This window comes from Pelophylax lessonae (genome assembly GCF_965119305.1).
Source record: "Pelophylax lessonae genome assembly, chromosome: 6".
Taxonomy (NCBI): Eukaryota; Metazoa; Chordata; class Amphibia; order Anura; family Ranidae; genus Pelophylax; species Pelophylax lessonae.
Window position 1 is genome coordinate 93,395,365 of NC_138773.1, and position 24,338 is coordinate 93,419,702.

Sequence of the window (24,338 nt, forward strand, 5' to 3'; positions counted from 1 at the left end):
CTGACGTGATGGAGGAACCTCTGTGGGGGTCTCTGATGTGATGGAGGAACCTCTGTGGGGGGGGGCTCTGATGTGGAGGAACCTCTGTGGGGGGCTCTGATGTGATGGAGGAACCTCTGTGGGGGGCTCTGATGTGATGGAGGAACCTCTGTGGGGGGGGGGGGGCTCCGATGTGATGGAGGAACCTCTGTGGGGGGGTCTCTGATGTGATGGAGGAACCTCTGTGGGGGTCTCTGATGTGATGGAGGAACCTCTGTGCGGGGGGGGCTCTGATGGGATGGAGGAACCTCTGTGGGGGGGGGGCTCTGATGTGGAGGAACCTCTGTGGGGGGGGGCTCTGATGTGATGGAGGAACCTCTGTGGGGGGGGGGGCTCTGATGGGATGGAGGAACCTCTGTGGGGGGGGGGGCTCTGATGGGATGGAGGAACCTCTGTGGGGGGGGGCTCTGATGTGGAGGAACCTCTGTGGGGGGGCTCTGATGTGATGGAGGAACCTCTGTGGGGGGGGCTCTGATGTGATGTAGGAACCTCTGTGGGGGGGGCTCTGATGTGATGGAGGAACCTCTGTGGGGGGCTCTGATGTGATGGAGGAACCTCTGTGGGGGTCTCTGATGTGATGGAGGAACCTCTGTGGAGGGGGGTCTCTGATGTGATGGAGGAACCTCTGTGGGGGGGGCTCTGATGGGATGGAGGAACCTCTGTGGCGGGGGGCTCTGATGTGGAGGAACCTCTGTGTGGGGGGGGGGCTCTGATGTGATGGAGGAACCTCTGTGGGGGTCTCTGATGTGATGGAGGAACCTCTGTGGGGGGGCTCTGATGGGATGGAGGAACCTCTGTGGGGGGGGGGGCTCTGATGTGGAGGAACCTCTGTGGGGGGGGGGCTCTGATGTGGAGGAACCTCTGTGGGGGGGGCTCTGATGGGATGGAGGAACCTCTGTCGGGGGGTGGCTCTGATGGGATGGAGGAACCTCTGTGGGGGGGGGGGCTCTGATGTGGAGGAACCTCTGTGGGGGGGGGGGGCTCTGATGTGATGGAGGAACCTCTGTGGGGGGGGGGGTCTGATGTGATGGAGGAACCTCTGTGGGGGGGGGGCCTCTGATGTGATGGAGGAACCTCTGTGGGGGGCTCTGATGTGATGGAGGAACCTCTGTGGGGGGGGGGTCTGATGTGATGGAGGAACCTCTGTGGGGGGGGGGTCTCTAATGTGATGGAGGAACCTCTGTGGGGGGGGCTCTGATGTGATGGAGGAACCTCTGTGGGGGGGGGGCTCTGATGTGATGGAGGAACCTCTGTGGGGGGGGGGTCTGATGTGATTAAGGAACCTCTGTGGGGGGGGGGGGTCTCTAATGTGATGGAGGAACCTCTGTGGGGGGGCTGTGATGTGATGGAGGAACCTCTGTGGGGGGGGCTCTGATGTGATGGAGGAACCTCTGTGGGGGGGGGGTCTCTAATGTGATGGAGGAACCTCTGTGGGGGGGGCTCTGATGTGATGGAGGAACCTCTGTGGGGGGGGGGGTCTGATGTGATTAAGGAACCTCTGTGGGGGGGGGGTCTCTAATGTGATGGAGGAACCTCTGTGGGGGGGCTGTGATGTGATGGAGGAACCTCTGTGGGGGGGGGGGGTCTCTAATGTGATGGAGGAACCTCTGTGGGGGGGGCTCTGATGTGATGGAGGAACCTCTGTGGGGGGGGGGTCTGATGTGATTAAGGAACCTCTGTGGGGGGGGGTCTCTAATGTGATGGAGGAACCTCTGTGGGGGGGCTGTGATGTGATGGAGGAACCTCTGTGGGGGGGGGGGGGTCTCTAATGTGATGGAGGAACCTCTGTGGGGGGGCTGTGATGTGATGGAGGAACCTCTGTGGGGGGGGCTCTGATGTGATGGAGGAACCTCTGTGGGGGGGGGGTCTCTAATGTGATGGAGGAACCTCTGTGGGGGGGGCTCTGATGTGATGGAGGAACCTCTGTGGGGGGGGGGTCTGATGTGATTAAGGAACCTCTGTGGGGGGGGGTCTCTAATGTGATGGAGGAACCTCTGTGGGGGGGCTGTGATGTGATGGAGGAACCTCTGTGGGGGGGGGGGGTCTCTAATGTGATGGAGGAACCTCTGTGGGGGGGGCTCTGATGTGATGGAGGAACCTCTGTGGGGGGGGGGTCTGATGTGATTAAGGAACCTCTGTGGGGGGGGGTCTCTAATGTGATGGAGGAACCTCTGTGGGGGGGCTGTGATGTGATGGAGGAACCTCTGTGGGGGGGGGGGGCTCTGATGTGAAGGTGATTTGATGAAGGTCTGTGTTGTGTACATTGATAAGTAATTCAGGTTTCCTCTATTTTAGATTGGGGGGGGAGGGGGTCTTCCGATTTCCATCCATAAAGAGTGCCAGGACTGAAGGAAAGGTTGATGAGTTCCTCTTCTCCTCAGGGGTCTCCGTTTTACTTGGTAGTTGTGAGCGGTGTGAGCCATGTGTTCACCACAGGTGTCAGTGGAAGTTCTCCCCCCTCCAGTCTATGGACAGTCCCGTTACCGCTGTATATGTTCCATGTCACATCTCAGTCACCGGGGCGCCTCACCTTTCTGCCTGCTGGAGCCCCGCCCGCCCGCTCTGGCCCTTCCTATGCCCATATAAGGAATGGAGGGAGTTGTGTGGCGGAGGTAGAGGAGGCGGCTGAGGCGCGCTGTCCCTCACTGCAGCTCCAACTCCTACCAAAGGCTGATCAGCGCTCCGCTCCGCTCCACATCCAGCCTGCAACAGGTAAGCGGGAGATACTCCCCTCCTCCATCCCTGGACCCTGAACCGTGCATGTCTTCTCCTCACCTCCTTCTACATCCACATTCTACCTCTTCCCTGCTTCCCCCTCACATTATTATCAACTCTGACAATTACACAAGGAGCAAACTACATGCTGCTTTCTGCAGGATTGCTGCTTCTCCTCTATTATTGGGTTGTCTTGGCATTGTTTTATTCTGTATTATGTTATTTCATAGTAAAAGTTTAGCAGGAGCTGTTGTATAGTTGTTGTATGTTTTGCTTTTTGTTCTTCTGATTGACAAGGAGCTGCAGGGTGGAAGCAGATAAGTGAATTAGGATAATGCCATTACCTGCATTCATTTCTGTAAGCAGCCTTTCTCCTCCAGGGTTCCTTCAAAGGTTTCTAGGGGTTCCATGGAATTCCCAGAGGTTTATAGGGGTTCCATGGAACTCCAGGGTTTTTCCAGAGGTTTATAGGGGTTCAGTGGAACTCCAGGGTTCTTCCAGAGATTTCTAGGGGTTCCATGGCATTCCATAGTTTCTCCAGGGGTTCAGTGGAACTCCAGGGTTCTTCCAGAGATTTCTAGGGGTTCCATGGCATTCCATAGTTTCTCCAGAGGTTTCTCTGGGTTCAGTGGAACTCCAGGGTTTCTCCAGAAGCTTCTAGGGGTTCAATGGAACTCCAGGGTTCTTCCAGAGGTTTCTAGGGGTTCCATGGAACTCCATAGTTTCTCCAGAGGGTCCTAGGGGTTCAATGGAACTCTGCAGCTCCTCCAGAGGTTTCTAGGGGTTCCAGGGTTTCTCCAGATGTTTCTAGGGGTTCACTGGAACTCCAGGATTCCTTCAATGGTTTCTAGGGGTTCCATGGATTTCCAGGGTTTTCTAGAGGTTTTTAGGGGTTCAGTGAAACTCCAGGGTTTTTCCAGAGATTTCTAGGGGTTCCATGGAACTCCATGGTTTCTCCAGAGGTTTCTCGGGGTTCAGTGGAACTCCAGGGTTTCTCCAGAGGCTTCTAGGGGTTCAATGGAACTCCAGGGTTCTTCCAGAGGTTTCTAGGGGTTCAGTGGAACTCTATGATTCCTCCAAAGTCCTAGGGGTTCAATTGAACTCTGCAGCTCCTCCAGAGGTTTCTAGGGGTTGCAGAGTTTCTCCAGATGTTTCTAGGGGTTCACTGGAACTCCAGGATTCCTTCAAAGATTTCTAGGGGTTCCATGGATTTCCAGGGTTTTCTAGAGGTTTTTAGGGGTTCAGTGAAACCCCAGGGTTTTTCCAGAGATTTTTAGGGGTTCCGTTGAACTCCAGGGTTTTTCCAGAGGTATTTAGGGCTCCAGTGGAACTCCACAGTTCCTCCAGAGATTTTTAGGGGTTCCAGGGTTTCTCTATAGGTTTTTAGGGATTCAGTGGAACTCCAGTTTTCCTTCAAAGGTTTCTAGGGGATCTGTGAAACTCCAAGGTTTTCTTCAAAGGTTTCTAGGGGATTTATGGAAGCCAGGGTTCCTCCAGAGGTTTTTAGGGGTTTCATGAAACTCCAGGGTTCCTCCAGAGGTTTCGAGGGGTTCCATGGATATCCAGGGTTTCTAGGGGTTCAGTGGAACTCCAGGGTTACTTCAAAGTTTTAGAGGTAATCCATGGAACTCCAGGGTTTCCTCCATTGGTTTCTAGGGGTTCAATGGAACTCCAGGTTTCCTCCAAAGGTTTCTAGGGGATCTGTGAAACTCCAGGGTTCCTCCAGATGTTTCTAGGGTGTCATGGAAATTCCAGGTTCCCTCCAAAGATTTCTAGAGTATCCATGAAACTCCAGGGTTCCTCCAGAGGTTTCTAGGGCTTCAGTTGGACTCCAGGGTTCCTCTAGGGCAGTGATGGCGAACCTTGGTACCCCAGATGTTTTGAAACTACATTCCCCATGATGCTCAGCTACACTGCAGAGTGCATGAGCATAATGGGAAATGTAGTTCCAAAACATCTGGGGTGCCAAGGTTCGCCATCACTGCTCTAGGGGTTTATGGGGTCCCATGGAACTCCAGGGTTTCTCCGGGGGTTTCTAGGAAATCCATGGCATGTCAGGGTTCCTCCAGAGGTTTTTAGGGTTTCCAAGGAATGCCAGGTTTCTTCCAGAGGTTTCCAAGAGTTCTGTGGAATTCCAAGGTTCCTCCAGAGGTTTCTGGGGTTTCATGGTTCCTCCAAATGCTTCTAGGAGTTCAGTGGAACTCCAGGATTCCTCCAGAGGTTTCCAGGGGTTCCATAAATCTCCATTGTTCCTCCAGAGGTTTATTGGGTTTATATAGAATTCTATAGGTTATTCCAGGGGTTTCTAGGGGTTCCATGGAACTCTGGGATTCCTCTAGAGGTTTCTAGTGGTTCTATGGAATTCCAGGGTTCTTCCAGAGGTTTGTAGGGGTTCCGTGGAACTCCAGGGCTCCTCCAGAGTTTTCTAGGAGTTCCATGGAATGCCAGGGTTCCTCTAGGTTTCCATGAACAATGAGCAGCTTCTGCCTCTCAGATGAGTAACCACTGACAACAGTGATCTTTTTAGGTATCTGTAAAGGCTATACACGCTTTGATTTATTTTCTGATTAATCTCTTTTAATAAAACAAATTGATCTATAGTGGACAACGCATTCAATTGATATGCCACACAAGGGGATTAATATTTAAGACACTTTACTGTTTCCACTATGTAATCTCATACTCTGATTGTTCAAAATACAGTTGTATTCATGAGCAAACTCAGTTTTGATCAAATCGAATATAAGTCCAAATCGCTAGGAATGGAAGGTGTGGCTATGTGATTATTTGCAAATTTGATCATTTTGATTGAATTGCACATTGATCAGATAATAAAATCAAAGCACGTATGGCCACCATAGGAAAAGGATTCTTCCCAATGACCTCAGGTTTAAGGAGCATTCTTCCCAGTGGCCATTAGGGTAAGTTTGGATGTGCGGTTGGGGGTCAGTAGAAATGTGTGGTTGGGCATTAGCTCCCCCAACCCCTCCTCCCTCCCTAAGCTGCAATGGCAGCAGACAGGGTAATTACATGCCACAGTTACAATGTTTGCTTCGCGCCCATGGCAAAAACTATCCAACATGTTGCTGCCGAACGCGACCCATTCAGGAGATTGGGAAAGTGCCCCAAATGCCCCAGAACCACATGCAAAGTTATTTCAAGGGTTCCTCCATGTGAAGTTTGAAAAAGGCTGCTGTAAAGGGAAGATTTTCTACTTAGCTATCAGGCTTGGTAAAGAGGCTCCTGGACCTTCCAACTGTATTGCCAGAGGAGGACATACTGTGACCCTAAAAATACAAAATTAACCACTTAAGCCCCGGAAGATTTTACCCCCTTCCTGACCAGGGTTTCTTTTGCGATTTTTTTTTTTTTTTTTTTTACTGCGTGACTTTAACGGACAATTGCACGGTCGTGCGATGCTGTACCTAAACGAATTTGACGTCCTTTTTTTTACCACAAACAGAGCTTTCTTTTGGTGGTATTTGATCACCTGTGCAATTTTTTGATCATGCGCTATAAACAAAAAAAGAGCGTCGATTTTGCAAAGATAACAATATTTCTCACATTTTTTTTATATGAAATTCCCCCAAAAAAATGTAAAAATCAAAATGTTTTAACATTTTCGGCCAATTTGTTCTATGCTACATATGTTTGGTAAACAAAATCGCAAAAAGCGTATTTTGATTGGTTTGTGCAAAAGTTATCGCGTTTACTAACAAAGGGAAAGATTTTTGTCATTTTTGGTGTTTTTTTTTTAACGAGTAATGGCGGCGATCTGCGATTTTTTTTTTTTTTCGGGACTGCGACATTGCGGCGGACAGATCGGACCCTTGACTGACATTTTTGACACTTTTGGGGTTACCAGTGACATTGCTGCAGTAATCAGTGCTATACATATGCACTGTTACTGCAAAAATGACACTGGCAGGGAAGGGGTTAACTGTATTGGAGAGGGAGGGGTTAAGTGTCCTAGGGGCGTGTTTCTAACTGTGATTGGACATGGCTACTAGTGTAAAAACAGAGATCAACGGTCCTACATAGTAGAACCGTCTGATCTCCATTTTTACACAGGGGAGAATGACAGGCGGCTTGTTTACATTAGCCGCCTGCCTTTCTCCCTTCCCGGCGAACGATCGCTAGTGACCGGTGGACATCGGGTCCGCCGGTCACACGCACTGACTTGTTAGGGAACGAGCCGGGGCGGGCGCGCGCCTCAGCGGGCGCGCGCTCGCCCGCTATTGGCTCACAAGCCAGTGACAGGCTAGTGATGTACCAGTACCTCACTTTGCCTGGCCGGGTCGGCAAGTGGTTAATGTGCTGCTCAAGTAGAGAGGTAAAGTCCAACTAGACCACTGTGATTGCAAGCAGGGACAGAAAGCTCGTTCCAGCTACAAGCAGCAGTGTCAAAGAAAAAGGTCCATGTGGCTTATGGATCTGTTCCTTTGACATTTCTGCAGAGGACATAATTACACTAATTTTTCAACCAGCCAACAAGCTTTAGCACATGGTCTTTTTTCTGAGGAATATTTTGTGAGGTCCGTTTTGAGTTGGAAGCTGCCTCACCGAACCAGTGAGCTTATTTAAAGACTTCATATCTTGGATTGTTCTAATAAGCAAATAAATCATAGGCATCCCAGCACCCTTTAAACGTTTCACATCTGGCACTTCTGTCATTGAATTATTTGATTTAATTGTCAACCAACTCTTTTGGGTTCTACTAGTGGGCACCCTGATGGTGTGACACTGGATCTCTTATATCTGGATCTCCTCCAAAGGAGATCTGACACTGTATTCTCTTGTGATGGTCTTTGCTGATAGTTTGAGAATGGCTTAAACACAATCTTCTGGGTATTTGGAATTAGTTACCCAAGAGACTGCAGGAGAGGTGCAGTTAGGTCAGTGGTGCCAAGGCTAAAGGACCCGGAAGTGAGAGATGGCTGACGGTTCTTTATATAATTTAAAGTGGTTGTAAACCTCAGACATATAATATGAACAAGGCATATCCCACTATAGTGTGTACTTTTCTCAATCCAGAGCACTAAGTGTCATTTCTGTCTACTGCTTCGTTCCTCTGCTATCAGCATGAATCACTCTTGACAAGTTTTCCTGACACCAAGAGAAAATGGTGACAGGGGAGGGAGCTCCAGCAGATTCACAGCCTAATCTCTATTCCTGTGTAAAGGGGGTGTGTCCCTTCCCTCCAATCAGCTCTCTCTTCACTGATGTACTCCGCCCCCTGCTTTTAGGAGCTGAGAGATCCTGTGTAAATTCTGCACTTTGAATGGATGCAGGGAAAAGACGTCTGTAGATAGACAGGTACAACTTATTTAATAGGATTCGTTTTATCTCTGTCTATCACCTGAGACCAGTCACTTCACTGGGTATATGTAAGGGTTTACAACCACTTTAAGGTATTTACCCTTTACATTATAAAAATGTATTTAGAGACTTTGCTATGAAGGATGATGAAAGTGAGAGAAAGTCACTGAATTCATGTCAATGAACAGTGATGCTGCTGGTTTCGTAATGTTATATATTGTCCTTCTTGGATGATCCTATCTATATACTCAGGATGTGCTGTACATATTTTATATGTGGCACATATTGATACTGTGCTTTGTATTAGTCTAACTGCATATTATCCCCTATTATTTTTGTAATAAGAATACAGCAGTGATTTGATTTATTACCATCACTTTCACATAAAAAGTTGCCTGTCAGATCTATCAAGTGTTTAATGGTCAGAAACATGACAGCCAAAGCTACATGTGTTATTTCCATATGTTTGTTCATTTATTTTCTTTATATCTCCATTGTCATGAGAGCTATTATTTTTAATAAGTAGCCTAGCTTGTCCTACCCTTGCATTGTCTGTTTGAAAAAGGATTTGATTCAATATTTTGGCACAGTGATTCAACAGGATAATTGACTTCAGTGCCAAGGGTTTTCAATTTTAATTGGGAAGCATTAATCACAATTTTTGGACAGAAATATCCTCAAAAGCAATGCAACACAGTCATGCTTTCACTACATTCAATGGAATGAGTGTTTCAAGTGAATAATCAAATTAGTAAAATGATTCTTACATTTTTTCTATCTATCTATCTATCTATCTATCTATCTATCTATCTATCTATCTATCTATCTATCTATCTATCTATCTATCTATCTATCTATCTATCTATCTATCTATCTATCTATCTATCTATATCTATCTATATCTATATATCTATCTCTGTCTATATCTATATATCTATCTCTGTCTATATCTATATATCTATCTCTGTCTATATCTATCTCTGTCTATATCTATCTCTGTCTATATCTATATATCTATATCTATCTCTGTCTATATCTATATATCTATATCTATCACACCTGGATAAATTGTAAATTCAGCAATCCCACAGTGTGTATAAATAGAACACAGACAGTTAGGCTACGTTCACATGTTAGCGTAGCGGACCGCGGGCAGAATCACTGCGATTCTGCCCACGATCCGGAAATCATTGCAAAACGCTGGACGCCTGTGCGTTGCCGTTGATTTGCAATGGCACCCCAAATGCTGTGCGATGTTGCCGCGATTTCCGCCTGCTGAATCGCGGTAACATTGCGCAAAAAAAATTGCGGGTCGCATGACGCTCAAAAAAGGTACAGGAGCTTCTTTGGGGCGTCATGCGACCTGCGATTTTGTTTGCACGATGTTACCGCGATTCGGCAGGCAGAAATCGCCGCAACATCGCACAGCGTTTGGGGTGCCATTGCAAATCAACGGCAACCCACAGGCGTCCCGCGATTTGCAATGATTTCCGGATCGCGGGCAGAATCGCGGTGATCTGCCCGCAGTCTGCTACGCTAACCTGTGAAAGTAGCCTTACAGCTTAAACTTTCTCTTTGATGAAAGAATCAAGTTTGTTACATTATAACATTAATTGGATATAAATGGTCTTATAGAAGACCAAATACAGCGCTTGCTAAAACCAGTGGATGCCAGTATCTGTATCACTCTCTATATAGTAAGTGCAATTCCAGTGTAAACTTGACGTCTAATAAAATAATTCAACATATAGTCATCAAAAAACATCAAAAAGAAACTCCCTCTAGTGAGTACTTGTGCAAATTAGTGCATGGTGAATAAGCATATAAATATAAAAACAGATCCAAATATGAGTGAAGAAATCTAAAATTACTAAAATGTTTTTGAATATTGTCAGAAAAAAGTCCAAAATATGTAAAGTGACTTCAGTGCTCAAAAATAGTGGTGAATGTCCTTAGTGACAATAAATCTTCGAATCCAAAAGTGCAAGAGCTCTGGTGTGGTTTGCCGTGACATCAATTCCTTTGTGAATAGGTAAATTGGATCACTTACCAGATTGAGTGGGCTCTATATGCCGTATGGCACTAGAACCATTCTCGCGTGAAAAGTCCAAACTGACGCGTTTCGTCACTTCCGGTGACGTCCTCAGAGGACGTCACCGGAAGTGACGAAACGCGTCAGTTTGGACCGCATATCGTCATTACGTCACGTTGAGGTGGAGCGCAAGCCGGAAGTAAGCCCGTCACTTTGTGAGGAGGACGAGCAGCCCGCACCGCTAGACCACCAGTGATGTTTTAAAACTTTTAAAGCTGTTTTTACCGGATTTTTAGGAAATAAAGGAATTTCCTAGCTATATCACACTATTTGGAGCCTTCTTTCTCCCCTTATATATTACCACTGACCGAGTACCCTGGAGCCTAGAGGAGCCATCAGCAGCTCATAGGACCACCCAAAAGGGAAACCTACTAAGCCCAGGGGGCTTTTCAAGCAAGAATGGTTCTAGACAGTGCCATACGGCATATAGAGCCCACTCAATCTGGTAAGTGATCCAATTTACCTATTCACAAAGGAATTGATGTCACGGCAAACCACGCCAGAGCACTTGCACTTTTGGATTCGAAGATTTATTGTCACTAAGGACATTCACCACTATTTTTGAGCACTGAAGTCACTTTATATATTTTGGACTTTTTTCTGACAATATTCAAAAACGTTTTAGTAATTTTATATTTCTTCACTCATATTTGGATCTGTTTTTATATTTATATGCTTATTCACCATGCACTAATTTGCACAAGTACTCACTAGAGGGAGTTTCTTTTTGATGTTTTTTGATGAATATATGTTGAATTATTTTATTAGACGTTAAGTTTACACTGGAATTGCACTTACTATATAGAGCGTGATACAGATACTGGCATCCACTGGTTTTAGCAAGCGCTGTATTTGGTCTTCTATAAGACCATTTATATCCAATACCTTTTACTTATACAGCAGCTGCAAAGTATATTGTTTTTAGGCTAGCAGTTTTTAAAATAATTTTTCAATAATATTTTAATCTACATAATACCCTTGTAATTCCATTGGCGCGAGGAATATACTTTGTATATATTTTTTCATTATAACATTAATGTATATAAATACACATACTGTGTGTGTGTATATGTATGTATATATATATATATATATATAATTTATATGTGTGTGTGTATTTGATGCATCAAGTAATGTGACTATATTCCTGTTTCATTGTAATATCTATCATGAGGATAGTAAATGCTTTCCACGACTGATGAAAAATTAATCTTGCTTTATCCTAAGTCAATACAATGGAAATAATGTACGTGTATCTGACGTGTGTGATATATTTGAATGTGGGAATACCGTAGTTCATTTTCAATTAGGCATTGAGTAGTAGTACCAATCATAAATCCTTTTGAATTAACGTGTCCATGCTATCCTGAAAAACAATAATTTTTGATATTTTTGGTGATTTCTTCTAGCATATTGTACATTGTGGTTCTTCTTAGCATCATATAATTAAATGGGGCCAGCCACTGTTTAAAGGAGGTCTGTTGATCTGTTTAATGTACAGCTTTGTAGTATTACATTTGAATGTCACTAATCTTAAGTGATAGGGAAAGACAGAGATAGATAATGAATTTGTCTGTTTGGCTTGCTTGCTCTGTCTGTAGATGTAATAGGTTTGATGCTTATATATGATAATGTATGGCGCAGCTTTGGTAATTTTCTGACAATCTACTTGTATTACAAGCAGACACACATCCTTGATGGGATTCTAAAAGTGTCAAGTGTCTGTGAATGTCGTTCGTCTACGAGATCTCTTTTTAATACACTTTTTTGCTGCTCCTTTTAAACAGATTTCACTTCTGGTTAATGTCAACTAGGATTTATGTGTAAAAAGCATGTTTTTTTTTATTTTTTATTTAAAGCTTATCTAAAACCAAAAGCAAAAATGTAATATACAGCTATTGCAGGGTTTCTCAACCAGGATTTCGTGGAACCCTAGGGTTCCTCCTGAGGTTGCTGGGGGTTTCTTTAGAAATGGCAATTTCTGCCTCTCAGATAAGTTTCGAATGGCACCATTGTTCCTTTTAGCTATCTGTAAGGGGGTAATTCTTCCCAATGATGACAAGAGTAAGGAGCGTTCTTGCCACTGACTGTCACACTAATGTATCAGGAGTTGTAGATTTTTCATTTTTAGCAGGGGTTTCCTGAGACCAGAAATTTATTTCAAGGGTTCCTCTGTGTTGAAAAGGTTGAGAAAGGCTGCAGTATAGCCAGAGCCATCTTTAATATTGATTGGACCCTGGGCAAACATTTTCTTGGGCCCTCCCGAATTCACTTATCAATTATTTGCAGGCAGTGCGGGCTCAAGGGGCAGCTGCTTTGGGCCCCACAACAATGACTGGGCACGGGGCAGCTGCCCCTTTTGCCCTGTATTAAAGACAGCCCTGAGTATAGCATCTTACCAGTCCTTAGATGTAGTGGATGCATTTGTTTCCTTTTATCAATCTTTTTATTCCCTTTATTTTCACTTGGTGATTCTGCCAGTAACACAGACGTCACTCATATCATTTTCTGTATCAGGACAGCAGACACAATATAGCACTACAGAACCCTGACACCATCTATTTTCCCTTATATAGAGGGGCGTAGTTCTGTAGTACTCAGAGAATAATATAACTGATTATAGTCATAAACAAACAAAAAGCAATGGAAATGATCACTCGATTTCTGGAAAGCCATGTTGCCTTGTAGTAGTAAAGTGTTCCTCTAACGGTCTCATCTCCGGAGAGATGTTCTATAACAAAAGCTCTAACACTGCACCAGAACCATGTTTTTTTATAACTAAAGGTACAAGGAAGAAAACAGAAGAGAACAACAAGAATTGCCAGGAGAAGGTGAGAAAATGAGAAGACAAGGAAACATGCCATTCTCCAGCCTTTGTGCCCGGTCCTACCCAGGCCCCCAGCCCCCACAACTTCCCATAGCCAGGAGCTGGGGCTGGATTTTTAGATATTTTTGGGGACAGCAAGGAACTATGCAGAAATAAAATAGTAAAACATGTAAAGGGGAAAGAGAATGGGGAGAGATTCTGTTTTCGACACCAGATCAGACAGCAATCATCATTACTTGCCTGGGCCATATCCCTCAAACAATAAAGTAGAAAAAAGGGGCGAGATTTCACCCCCTTTCTCTCCCTCGGAAGGAAAAAGGGATGGAAGCACTAAGAGGGATTTTGGAGGTACCAGGTGGGAATACACACATAATATAAAATAAATAATTTTTTATGTGTATTCTTGCCTGGTACCTCCAAAATCCCTCTTAGTGCTTCCATCCCTTTTTCCTTCCGAGGGAGAGAAAGGGGGTGAAATCTCGCCCCTTTTTTCTAAAATAGTAAAACAGTACTTTGTAGGCAGATGTTGCACTGTATATATGTAAAGGCTTACTGTAGATACACTTAAAGTGAATGTAAGGTCTCATGTTTTTTTTATTTTTTTTATATACATGTTATACTTACCTCCTTTGTGCAGTTGGCTTTGCACAGAGCAGCCCGGTTCCTCTTCGCTGCTAGCCCTCCCTCCTATCGAGTGCCCCCACAGTGTAAGGAGTACCTTTTGTTAAAGTGGTTGTATACTTCAGACATGAAATATGAACAAAGCATATCCTTCTATCCTTTTTAATGCATTAGCAAACCAAGACATTTTGGACAATTTAATGCTCCCAACTTTGGGGATGGCCCCTTCCTGTTCCAACATGACTGTGCACCAGTGCACAAAGCAAGGTCCATAAAGACATGGATGAGCGAGTTTGGGGTGGAGGAACTTGACTGGCCTGCAGAGTCCTGACCTGAACCCGATAAAACGCCTTTGGGATGAATTAAATGGCAGACTGTGAGCCAGGCCTTCTCTCCAACATCAGTGCTCAACCTCCCAAATGAGTTTCTGGAAGAATGGTCAAACATTCCCATAGACACACTCCTAAACCTTGTGGACAGCCTTCCCAGAAGAGTTAAAGCTGTTATAGCTGCAAAGGGTGGGCCAACTCAATATTGAAGCCTACGGACTAAGACTGTGATGCCATTAAGGTTCATGTGCGTGTAAAGGAAGGCGTCCCAATACTTTTGGAAATATAGTGTATATCTAAGCTAAGTTACAAGCTCACAACTTTTCTGACAAGATCAACAAGTATTTATTTGGACTTATTGAGCAGATATCACAAAATATTTTCAATGGTTTATTTAAAGCTGGCTACACACTATACAACTTTTATACATTTTTTTTTTTTTGTACAATTTTCCCTTAGATTCACCAAAACCATATAATATGAGGTCAAACCTAAACCTAAAAACTTTCAAATTGTATGCAATCAGGAAGGCCCTTACACTACATGGTTAAAAGAAAATCTAAAGGAAATCGAACAACAAAAGTTGTATAATCTGTAACCAGCTTAACAGACATTAAAAAGAAGCAAATAAGAGAAGTTTATTGGTCATTTTTAAGTTGGTTGTACATTCTTAGATCTTTTTTGTTCAGCCTATGGGCAGATTTTTTCATCCGTGTTATAAAGAGGTTATATGATAATGATATACAGTATCACTTATCGCAGGCATTCTTTAGCTGCTCTTTTGCCTAGACCTTCTTTTTCATCCATTGGTCAGTAACTTTGTAACAGAACTTCCTGTTCCTAGACCCCCTGATGACACCATCAATGCAATCCAGTAATCAGAAGGAGGAGCAGGTGGAGTATACCTAGCAGGACTCCTTTGAGGCTAGAAGAACAGAACGTGCTTCCTATGTATTATTATTAGAAATTATATAGTATGTTGAAGCAACATTTTTCATAGATTTGCATTGTAACTTTAACCTGTGCTAATAAATTCCTGTTTGGCAGCCAGGTGGTCAACACAGAACTTGACTATAAATGAAAGTTCCGCTCATACTTCACCCCCCCCCCCCCCATTGTTAGCATATTGGTGGGTTTTATTTTTTCTGGAAGAGGGTACCTTTTCTGACAAGTACCTGCTTCTACTTCTGTAGTTCTCATACTAGGTGAGAGTTATGGAAGCTTGGCCTAACCTCTGCCTGCCTCAAGCTTCTGGAACACAGCAATCTTCCATGTGTGCAGTGGGGAACCGGCTGTAAAACAGCAGGAAGACACAGCCAGCTTCCCACACCCAGGATGAAGGAATCAGTATCCGAAGATCCAGCCTGGTGGAAGACAATGCTGGACTCCTGGACTGGTGTCTGTTAAAAGTCAGCAGCTACAGTATTTGTAGCTGCTGAATTTTTTTTTTTTTGGAAAAGGGACTAAAGTTCCTCTTTAAGCAAAACCTTTACTGACCTATGTCCTGTAGACACTGTGGAATAATTAATTCCTAAATTTCACAGAAGCACTGAAGTTCTTCTCTCAGCAGCTTACTTTACTCTGCCAGAGCTCCTGTTCAGTGTTTAACCACTTCAATACAGGGCACTTTCACCCCCTTCCTGCATCGGGCCAATTTTCAGCTTTCATCACTGTCGCATTTTGAATGACAATTGCATGATCATGCAACACTGTAACCATTTCTTTCCCCCACAAATACACCTTTCTTTTGGTGGTATTCAATCACCACTGGGTTTTTTTAATTTTTGCTAAACAATTTTTGCTTTATAACATTTCTGTTATAAAAGTTTGTAAATAAGTACATTTTCTCCTTCACTGATGGGCACTGGTGAGGTGGCACTTACGGGCACTGATAAGCACTGATGAGGTGGCACTGAGGAGCACTGATAATGAGGCACTGATAGGCGCCACTGATATGCAGCACTGATGGTGGTACTGATAGGTGGCATTGATGGGCACTGATAGGCGGCACTGATGGGCACTAAGGAGTGGCAATGATGGGCACTGATAGGCAGCACTGATGAGGCACTGATTTTCATCACTGATGGGCACTGATTGGCATCCCTAATAAGCACTGATTGGCATTCCTGGTGGGCACTGATTGAAATCCCTGGTGGGCATGAATTGGCATCCCTGGTGGGCACGGGTTGGCACTTTAAGTGGGCACTTGTGGGCATCCTTGATGAGTCTGCACTGATAATGGATGCGCTGGTTAGGAGCACAAACCCCCCTCCCCATCAGGAGAGCCGCTGATTGGCTCTCCTCTACTCGCACCTTGTCAGCGCGAATAGAGACGGTAAACAGCACTTCCTTGTTACGATGTTACCAGCTGTCATTGGACACAGCTGATCACATGGTTTAGAGCCTACGTCATAGGCTCTTTACCAAGATTGGAGATGCGGTGTGTCAGAGCTTCACACCGCTCCGCCAATCGCCACGTGCCCTCTGGGGTGCGCAGGAGCAGCTTATCCTGCTGGACGTCATATAAAGCCCAGTCAGGATAACTGGTCTCCCGCCCGGTTGTCATTCTGCTATAGGCCGGGCGGGTTTTGGTTAAAGAGATTTTCTCAGCAGATGATTCATACAGCCAGTGCTGGGACAAGGTCATCTAGGGGCCAGGGCAAAGATGCCAGACGCCCCCCCCCCAGAAAAAAATGTATACTCATTATGTATCAGCTCAAATCCTCTTCCTTCCCAACTCCCCCTTCCTAGAACAAATCCCCTTCCCTAGCACTTATCCTCCCCCAATCATCTTTATTAGCACAACCCCCCCAGCACTAAATGCCCATTCCTAACAAAAATCCACCCCCCCCCCTCAAATTTCTCTTCTGAGCATAAATCCTCTACCCCCTCCAAACCCCCCTCTCCCAGCACACTTCCCCCCAAATTTCCTCTCCTAGCACAAATCCCTTCAATTATGCCTACTAGCACAAATCTCCCCCTCAACTCCCCCTTCCTAACAGAGTAAAAATCCCCCCTCCCCTTCAAATCACCCATTCTAGCACAACCCCCTAAAATCCCCACCACTCTCAGGGCAGCTTCCCCTCCTGCCCATCCCTTGTCCTGGCCCTGTATACAGCCCTAAATGCAAGTATCACTCTGCACAGCATCTAGCTACAGCATGTTTCAGCCTCTTGTAGACTTTGGCATCTTGGGTGATGTCACATACAGGCACCTGGGATAGATAGGAGAGAAGGATGGACCAAGAGTACTGATCACAACCGCTTCCCTGCACTGCTCTGCTCTACATGTGTTAGCTAGGTGGGGATGCAATCTACCTATCAGCTGCCTGTGATTGATGGATAGATCATGGAGGAACCCCTGGAAACTCCGGTTAAGAAACACTGGTTACTCGTATTGGTAGAGATACATGCAAATATATTTAGTTAAAGTAAACCTAAAGCCTTAATGTTTTTCTCATTATGGATACAGCAGTGAACAGTAAGCCAACATCAGGTTTTGTTTGCCATCTATATTTTATCAGGGAGATTTCCCTTTGCTTCCTGCACTGTAGCCACAACAGAAAGTAGATAGAAAACTCTCCAAAGTGAGACAGTTGTCACCACAACAAGTGCCCCAATTGGGAGTTTCCCTCTATTCCTGTTCTAGTGGTAACTCAGAAATTTGGATTTTCCATATGCAATAAAAAAATACGTTTTTTCTTTCACACTATTTTTAATAAATAAAGACAAACTCATAAAGCAGTAAACCGACGCCAAGGCCAGTGGCTGACAACAATTTGAGGAAGGTTACATACATACTACAGACAAGTAGGCCTCATACATGGTGTATCTTGTAGCTTCAAAGATTAAAGGTAATCAGGTAAGAATGTCTCGTTACCTTTACGGTCTAAGGAGTAATGACAAGTCATATAGTTCTCAATGGTCATAACCTAGAAGGTATGCTAAGCAAACAATATTTTAGGAATCATCATGTAGCCAATATAAGACAGTACCTGAGATTGACCTTAGTTTGCATATGAAGTACAGTCATAGAAGTCTCTCCAACACCAGAAGAAGAGAAGAAAATACATTTAAAAGTATATTAATATAGACATGATAGGGGGAGAGAAAAGTTTATTCCCAAAAAATGTGGTCAGAGAACACTAACGACCTCCACACATGAGCCTCTGGCTGTAATTAACCAAAAAAAAAGTAAAAAGGAAGAAATAGAGAAAAGAAGTGAACAGAAAAGAAGAGTAAGAATAGAAGACCAAGAGGAGGAAAGTGGTGAAAAAGAAAAGAAGCCCCTCCCCAGGGAATCCAAGGCCGCCACCAGCAGGCTGAACAGAATTTTCCCTATAAATCCAGAAAACGGGAAGGCGGACTAGTGTCCATGAGTATCGCCGTAAGCTTTTCGTTTCTCAGTTTATCATGCACCCGCCGTTTCACCTCAATAAAAAGGAAAGGAGATTTCCACACCCTTGCAATGGTTTGTTTCGTAGCCATAAAAATATGTGTTGCCAAGATACGTTTACATTTTGTTAACTCCAAGATGGCTTTATGAAGTAGAGCTTCCCACAGGTCCTTGCATATTTTAGAGTGAAAGAGATTATTGACCACAGCGTACACCCAAATCCACAGCCTTTTAACTTTGGGGCATGTCTACCACATGTGCTTCATATCGCCCTGATCAGAACAACCCCGAAAACACAAAGCTGAGTAGGTCGGGAGGTATTTTGCGATTCTCACTGGTGTGTAGTACCATCTAGACATAACCTTGAAAGAATTCTTGAAGGTGTTATAACCTTGCGAGAGGACCGAAAAAGGGCCTCCCACATCTTGGACCAATCCTCAGGGGATTGAAGAGCTCCTAAGTCTGCCTCCCATCGTGCACAGTAGGAGGGGGTTTTAGTGTTAGAGGCTCCCAGAAGAGAAGAATAAAGCAGCGAGACTAGGCCCCGAGTAGTCGATTGACTAGTTTCAAACGCAGTCAAAGGTCAGGAACTGTCATAATTTCTAACCACGGAGTCTAAGAAGTGGCAAATTTGAAGATAACCTTACCTTTCTATAGCATGAGCTTCATAAGTCTTCTGAAGCTGTTGGAATGTGTATACCCCTCTGGTAGTAAGAAAGGAAAGTATCATTGTCAGGCCCTTAGAGAGCCAACAATGAAAGCTATGAGGGTCATCTAACCCTGAAGGAAACTATAGGCAATTAAAAATCTCCAAAAGGGGTAGGTGAGGTAAAAGTAGCCCCGTGGAATATTTACCGAATCCCAAATCGCTAGCGAATGAGACAGAATGGGATTTAAAGTTTTAGGACGAAATTGAGTGGACTGCCATAAGAGTGACAATACCAGAACAGGGTTTGCATCCTCAAGATCAATACATGTCCACAAAGGAAACAACTCTCCAGCATATATCTGTATCAAAGGTGTGATTTGTGCTGCTTTATAGTAGCGTGTCAAATTTGGAACTCCCAAACCACCAGCATGTTTCTGTCTGTATAGCACCACCTGCTTCAATCTCGGTTTGGTTGAGCCCCAAACAAAGTTAAGAATACGACGTTGTAAAGAGCGCAAAATATGTGTGTGTGTGTGGGGGGACCAAAATAGGCAGGACCTGAAAAGCGTACAGGAATTTCAAAAGAAGGGTCATCTTGATTGCGTGGATGCGACCCCACCAGGAGATTTAAGAGACGCCCCACGATTCCAATAAACGGGTGATTGATAATTTGCCATTTATAATGTACGGTAAGTCGAGGTTAAAATAATCCCCAGATAGGAAAGAGAGGACGACCACTAAAATGAGAAGTTAATTGCCAAAGAGCATTGAACCGAGTCTGGTAGTAACACATTTAGTGCTTGGGATTTAGTGTGATTAACTTGAAGTTCCTATAAGGAGGCAAAACCGTGCAGAAGTGAGACTTAGGGAGATGTAACATACAATAGGACGTCATCTGCGAACAACGCCACTTTTTGATGCACTCCTGCCAATTCCAGCCCCCGATTATCGGGATTCAAGCAAATGTGTTCCGCCAAAGGTTCAAGGGCTATTATAAAGAGAAGCAGAGATAATGGGCAACCCTAACGCATACCACGTGAAATGGGAAGTTTAGAGGATTCATACCCCATATATTTGAGCTGAGAATATAGCTTATCGACCCAATGCACGAAGGAGTCACCCAGGCCTCGATAGTGGAGGTTTTTTTTTTCAGGTATGACCATGATAAAGTGTCAAACGCCAAGTGTCAAATGCCTTCCTAATGTCAATAGCATGAGGGGTATAGTTCGACCATGAGCTACATGGGTTAGAAGTAGGGTACGGCGTATATTATCAGTGACTTGTGGGAGAGGGACAAAGCCGGTTTGATCTTTGGAAAACAGGTGATGTAAAATCAGCTGACCTCCTTCTCTCTCAGCGGGGAGTGATCGCTGGTGCCCGGCAGCAATCGTGGCGGCCGGCCCCATGCATCAGCATCCCTGCTGCCTAGTGGGCACTGAAAGGCACCCCCTGTGGCGTGCGCTCTCCCCCAGCACCCTGCGCGTGACTGACGTAGAGCTACGTCATTTCGCGCTGCTGAGCCAGCCTGCTGCAGTAAAACTGCAGCGGGCGGTCCGCAAGTGGCTAAATAGCACTGCTACTACTGAGCACCAATGTGGGGTTTAATATTGCAGTCTCTAGCGCACGTGCTGGGGATTATTATTGTATCCATTGACAACAATGTTGAGAATTATTTTTGCATCAACTGACTCCAATGCTGTGGGTTGTTATTATGTCTGTTGTTTTTTTTTTTTATAATCTTTATTTAAACATGTAAATAGCATACGTTGTTGTGTATCAAAGCACATAGTTGTAAAACATGTCTAAAATCACCATAAGGGTGCACAAAAAGTAAGAACATAAAAAAAAAAAAAAAACCATGAGCAGAAATTGTAACCAAGGATCAACAGTGTCATAGGTAGAAATGGTGGTTAAAGGCCAGCCCAATAGAAAAGGGGGCCATATTGATCCATAGGATGTGAACGCAACAAAAAGTTCACAGTTCGAGCCGCCAGGTGCTGGATTTCTGCTTGGTTTTGATAACCACCAATGACACTAATGAGGGGAGCTTAAAGTGACACGAAAGGTTCATTTAAAAAAAAAAAAAAATTTCATACTTGCTCTTTGCAGCCCCGATCCTCCTGTTTTCGGATCCCTCCTCCTCTTCAGCCAGTGCCCCCAATAGCAGGCTGCTTGCTGTGGGGGCACTGGTGCTTGCTCGCTCCTGAGCCGTGATCTATGCATCCTTAAGAGTTAGTGCTGGGGGGGGGGGGATGCCTTTAAAACCACTTTAAAGTACTCCAACTCTCTCTTTAGTAGGTGTTGTAGTACACAGCAAAAAATGCACCAGGACTATCATATTTGGGCGATGAGGTGCGTTTTGAATGGAATATCTAGCTTGATGCAATGCTCCTCAAAGTAAAGAAATAAAAATACACTGCTATTGTGTTGCCGTATGGAAATGGTGGGAGCTGTGTTTGAGGCTTATTTGTTGAATAGCACTGCTATTGTAAAGTATCATATATTCAATATATTACATGTTTTTTTCTAGTACAGTGCCTCATGCCATGGATTGTTTGATTATTACAAGCAGCGCTGAATGCCTCTTTATTACAAGCATGTACATCTACATGTAGAGCCCTATGTCTGTGCATTACATGCAATGTCTAAGGTTGGCCATAGATGGTACGAATCTCAGCCGGTTCAACAGGAATCCTGTTGAACCTAAATGTATTGATCGAATGATCAATCAACTTGGGTACAACTAGCCTGCTGGATTCAGTTGCAGTTAACGCTAGCGGCTGCTATAGTCGCTAGCAATAATCACTGTCTTCTCCCGACGGGGTTGGCTTCCCCCCGCCCCCAGCCAGGAGCTGACAATTGCTTGCCAGGGGGAATTCCCATGTTAGCACTATCTGTGTTGGTGGGGGGAATCATACGAATTCACACTGTCTATGGCGTGCCTAACTCTGTATTGCACATAGTGCCTTTTACCTCTACATTATATACAATGCCTAATACCTCTGTATTACAAGAAGCGCCTCAAACACACCATGGCCCATGGCCCATGCCTCCATAGAGCACCCAGTGACTCATATTTCTTTGTTACATACATTGCTGTTTATTTTTCAATGGCATAGTATGCCTCACACCTCTATTATTCTGTGTCCTGCACTGCTAACAGAAAATGTATGTCTTTGAAAAATCATATGTATTTTATTTTGCTTGGGAAAAAATTGTTAGTCCTTTACTCCATATATTTATAAATGTTTTTTTTATGAGAAATTCTGAAATCTTCATTGCATTAGCCATTGAGAATGTGTACAGACGGCTTTAGAATAGAAGACTGTGATAGTATTGAAACTGAATACTGATGTGACAATACAAACAGCAATAAAAATAACTCTGGAGATGAATTGTTGCCTTTCAGACTGTTGGTTGGGAACACAGAATAATTCACCATTATTCATAGTGTTAAAGGTTCATTCCAATGTATGTAGGGTCACATCTTCTGAAAACTGCAGCCATTCATTCAGGTGGTGCCTTCATCTGGAAGTGCCTACAGGATTGCAAAGGCATTCATTTATTCTAATAATGAAGACTTGGCCAGCCAAGTCTCGTTAATATCTGAAAATGATTCAGCTTGACTGAATAATAGTGGAACCCATGAACTCCAAGGGGAAAGGTACAAAGCATTGTGTGAGGTCTCCTGGCTTTGTCCATAGTACTTACAACTGCAGAAGCTACAGATGTGCTTCGTATCCAGGAAGAAATGCTGATGGAAAGACCAGTTAAGGTGGTTGTAACCTAAAAAAAAAAAAAAATTCTCCTGTTCCTTTAAAACATGATATATAGCAGTGATGGCGAACCTTGGCACCCCAGATGTTTTGGAACTACATTTTCCATGATGCTCATCTATACTGCAGAGTGCATGAGCATCATGGGAAATGTAGTTCCAAAACATCTGGGGTGTCAAGGTTCGCCATCACTGATCTATAGTATAGTGCTGTGTAATTTGTTCTATTATATGATGTGAAATACCTGGTTGATCTCACCTGTTCCTGAGTCCCCCTGTGTGTGCTGACCACAGTAATCATTGCTGCTGATCCATGATACCTTAGTGAGTCTATGTGACTCCGTCAACCCGCTCTCTGCTTTCTGCTGTGAGTCTTTCCCATCCCCCACACTTCTTACCTGTCAGCTCAGTAGTGAGAGCCGATCTCCTCCCCACCCCTCCCCTCATGCCACTATTCCTGTAAAGTAATGTCTTAAAATCACTTTCATCCAGTTTTAGGCAGATATGAAGCACAGTGTGTAATTAAATAAAAAAAAATTATAATCCTAAATATCTTCTTACACAGCTCTGATTTGCGGTCACGTGGTCTCCCTCTGCTGGTCAGCTGACATCAGAGTGAAATCTCAGCCCCTCCCACTGCTCTCCTTAGGTCAAAGAAGGAGAGCAGAGGGGGATCACATGATCGCAAAGTGGAGCTGTGCAAAAAGGTATTTAGGATTATAATTAAAAAAAAAATTGACATACTGTGCTTTATATCTGCTTAAAACAGAGGGAATGCCAGTGCTTTAACCGCTTTATGACCGTCCGCTACAGTTTTACTGCAGCAGGCAGCCACTCCTGGGCAAACCGACATAGCTATACATCGGTCGCCACATGAGGCTTGGGGGCAAGCGCGCTGCCGGCCCCACTCGTCTGTGGGGAAGCCGATACAGCGGGCAGGCAGCTCCGATTGCCGCCTGGCACCCGCGATCGTTCCCCGCTGAGAGAGAAGAATGGTCAGCTGTTGTAAACACAGCTGACCGTTCTTCTCCCTGGAATGATCATAGAGCCCCTGTGATCCTTCTATATTGGAACACAGGTCTCTATGGTCATTTCACAAGCCACATCCCCCACAGTTAGAATCACTCCCCTAGGCTCACATTTAACCCCTTGATCACCAACACTGTTAACCCCTTCCCTGCCAGTGTCATTATTACAGTAACAGTGCATATTTTTAGCACTGGTTACTGTAGTAATGTCACCGGTCCCCCCAAAAGTGTCAAAAATGTCAGTCAGGGGTCCGATCTGTCTGCCGCAATGTCGCAGTCCTGCAAAAAATCGCAGGCAAAAAAAAAAAAAAACAATAAAAATGACATAAATCTTTCCTGTAGTTAGTAGACACAATAACTTTTGCGCAAACCAATCAAAATACGCTTATTGTGTATTTTGTTTACCAAAAATATGTAGCAATAAACAAATTGGCCTAAATTTCGATTTTTTTAAATTTTTTTTTGGGGGGGGGGATTTTATATAGCAGAATGTGAAAAATATATATATTTTTTTCAGAATTGTCGCTCTTTTTTTGTTCATAGCACAAA

The 24,338-nt window shown here is 44.4% G+C and overlaps 1 protein-coding gene across 1 annotated transcript in view; it reads left to right on the forward strand.

Annotated features, from left to right (window-relative positions):
- Positions 1-2,631: 2,631 nt before the first annotated feature.
- The window catches only part of BAIAP3 (BAI1 associated protein 3), a 599,530-nt gene continuing 577,823 nt past the window's right edge, over positions 2,632-24,338 (forward strand). The window contains exon 1 of the mRNA XM_082260275.1: positions 2,632-2,751. The gene's annotated coding sequence lies outside the window, so the exon portion shown is untranslated. The remainder of the gene's footprint in view (positions 2,752-24,338) is intronic.